The following is a 3,447-nucleotide window of genomic DNA, read 5'->3' as shown; positions in this document are numbered from 1 at the left end:
AATCTACACTAATTAAAGCACATTGATATAAAAAACTACCAGTAAAGGGAAAAATGAAGTCATTTGAATATTTTAATAAAAGGAAATTCCATTGTTTCCTTAATTATTTAAGCGAATGGACATCGATTTTTATTAAATACATAACTAAATTATAAATAAATAAAAAGGCATATAGAAACAGACTTCACAAAACTAAACTTCTCCAGGATTCGACGGATTTTTGTGGCAAATCATATATTAACTGCAAGTTGAATCTATGAAGTTTTTCTAAGCACTCGAAATAGAGACGGATACTAAAGAACAGACTGCTGCATAGTTTTAATAGACAAGGATATTAGTATTATTTCCTTCTCTATGCCATTTATGTCATATGTCATCTCAATTTTGAGAACTTTCATAAAAAATGCTGTGGTAAATAACATTAAATTCGGGATAAAATGCAAACCGACACACTATATACTTACAACTAGGAAGCAGAGTAGAAACAACAACAGCAACAACTACGAATGAAATTTGCAATTTTTGCATAAATTCAATAAAAATTCCTATTGTCATGAGAATATTTGCCAATACAATACAGAGGAAAAGCTATACCAGTCGCCACCGATTTTTCCACTTTCGCTATCCCTAACCCCTCCGTGTTTTCCCCCCCTTGTGCCACACTTCAGTCACGATAAGGGCCACTTATACGGTTCGTTTGCCACCCCGCGTCAAACCACAAAAGACTGACGCTGTGGCTAGAAATGCGGGTGGTTGCTGGGGCAAGGCCTGGCGAAAGCAGGGGAGCGCAACCAGACTGCAACAACAACAACAACAATAACAACAGCAGCAGCTGGGATCTAGCGCCGTACACAGCTTCAATATGGCGCCAACACCATTTGCATTTGCTTCGCCCCTTGCTCGGCGCTCGACTCACGGCCACGTTGTAATGAAATGCAGTTCAAATGCTCAGGGTATAAACTTTTGTCACAATACCAGTAGCAGTAGCAGCAGTAGCAACAACAGTAGCAGCAGCAGCAATGAGCGTAACAGTAGCAGCAGCGAAGGCAACGATTGTAAACTAGCAAACAAATGCAACGGAAGTGCCACAAAAAGGGTTTCACTGTTTGTCAATTGTGTGGTGCCGCAAGCCTGACACTCGCTCTGCCCAAACAGTCCGCTGCAGCAACACCTCGGCCAGCACTTCCCCTTGACACTGCTGGCACTACTGACACGCTGACTGCATGACTGCCTGACTGCCTGAATGGTTGACTGGCATCATGACCCCGAGGCTGGTGAGGGCGTGGACGGCTGCGTGGTTGAGCTGCAAATTGACACCAGTCTTTGGCTTTGAACTTAAGAAATGCAAAAATGTGTTGGCTCTGTCTCTGGCTCCGTGCCGCTGTTGTTTAGCCACACAGCTCTGCATGTTGAATGCAACATAGTCCAGCCCTTGGCTCGACTCTAATCAACTGTCTGTCTGGCTGGCTGGCTGGCTGGCTGGCTGTCTGTCTGTAATGCTAGTTCTGACGTTAAGGCTACGCCCCATCTGAGTGCACGCTGGGAAACGCTTGTAATCAATGCTGTAAACACTTATTTTTGTGGTTGCCATGGCGCAGCACTGACACAAGCACTGGCAGAGCAAAAACAGCAACAATAATGGCGGAGTAGGGAGTTACAACTGCCTCTTTGGAATGCAATTTGTGCCGCAGCCAAAGTTTGTCGCATGCCTCGACTCTGTCGCTCCTGCGCCCTTTGTGCAATCAGTGGCGTAGCAGCTTCCAGTTGCTACAACATGGCATTAGGCATTTAGGGGGAATATGTGTATTTAAGGTTATGCCTTTTACAATAGTTTCATTATAGTTACATCAATAATACTCAAATGATTGTTGATAACAGTATATAAAACGAAATATACTCGTAACTTACTTCTTTAAAGCTTAAAATATTATTTGATTACTACTGATTAGTATACAACAACTGTGCTACGTTTTTACTAAGTCTAAAGAGGGATAAGATAGCGATTATAGTTTAAGTCCAGGCAGAGATAATATAAGAAAATAACTTACACCCTTTGATATGCCAGAGGCAATCAATCGATTATTATGACAGCCTGAAATCCAAACAAAGATTCTGACTGATCTGCTGTGTTTGCTCGAGCCTTTGCATCTGGCTGCGCCTTCATTAGATAAGCTAAATACTGCTATCAAATCATTATATACAGCAGCTTTTAGATAACTTTGAATAAACATGGTCATCCAACTCTACATATACTTATAAACTTTGTTAAGAGGGGCTTATTAGATAAAAGACAATTAAGTTATGGGCAAGATTGCACTCAGCTACACAAATACTAGACAATTAATTAATTAATTATTAATTAATTAAATGCATGTTTTTATGAAAAACAGAAACAGCCAAGTAGGAGGAAAAAAATATAAATAATTAATTTTCAATTATACAACAAAGAATAGTTGGCCTTAATAACTCGAAACCACAACACATAGTTTCCACCAGCCGGAAAAACTCTTACAAAATTAATTTCAACAGTTTCATAGGACTACAAAAAAAATTGTGAAAATAATCATTATATTAGTTCTATTGGTATTTATATTTCTTTTGAATTTCATTCAATTGCTACAAACAATTCAACTAACATTTTCATTGTTACAACAGTGTGAGCTCTAAACAATTATTTTCCAGTTTTCCGATTACAAATTTAACTTTATGTTATGTTTTATGATCGGCTTAAAGTAGTTCACATGAAGCTTTTAAGTATTTTTAATATTTTAAAGCATTTAAAGTTACATCTTACATATTTGTTTTATTGTTTTAAATATTGGTATTATTTATTTCAACTTTTAAGAACGCCAAATTTTGAAACATGTGTATTTCTCATTTATAAAATAATCATTCTTATTCCATCGAAGGTTGTGATAGTAGTTTTTAGATATATGTATGTAGACTGACTTATTAAGATATATTCCTTCATCTAAGTCACTCGTCCATTTCGTATTGGAACGCTTGACTTAACTGCTCAGTCGTTTTTTTCGTTTACGAAGTGTTCTTGGTTATTAAATTCTGATTAAATGATTTAACATGAACGTATCAAATTAAATACATATAGCTGTTTATTTTAAATATTTTATGGAAAATAAAATTGTTCCCTATATTTTGGCTTTTGTATCAAAACCACAGGAATTAATATATCGATTCAATTCAATTTATTAGCTTTGACTTATAAAATTGGATGTTTACCAGTGAGGTTTATTTATCTTACTGTTGAGAGTACAGGCGTCTTATTCTTTTCTACACAATTAAAACATATTGGAGACATATACATTTTATATAACAATTAACACACGATGCAAGCATAAATTATTAAAAAATAAAAACTAAAAATCTATTAATAAAGCTATTATTTTTCGGACTCAGCACCTGAAAAAGTTATTGTGTTTAATAAAAATC

The sequence above is a fragment of the Scaptodrosophila lebanonensis genome, unplaced genomic scaffold, assembly GCF_003285725.1.
Source record: "Scaptodrosophila lebanonensis strain 11010-0011.00,11010-0021.00 unplaced genomic scaffold, SlebRS2 tig00000053-arrow-pilon, whole genome shotgun sequence".
Lineage (NCBI taxonomy): Eukaryota > Metazoa > Arthropoda > Insecta > Diptera > Drosophilidae > Scaptodrosophila > Scaptodrosophila lebanonensis.
The sequence above is the reverse complement of the archived record's forward strand: the minus strand, read 5'-3'. Positions refer to the sequence as shown.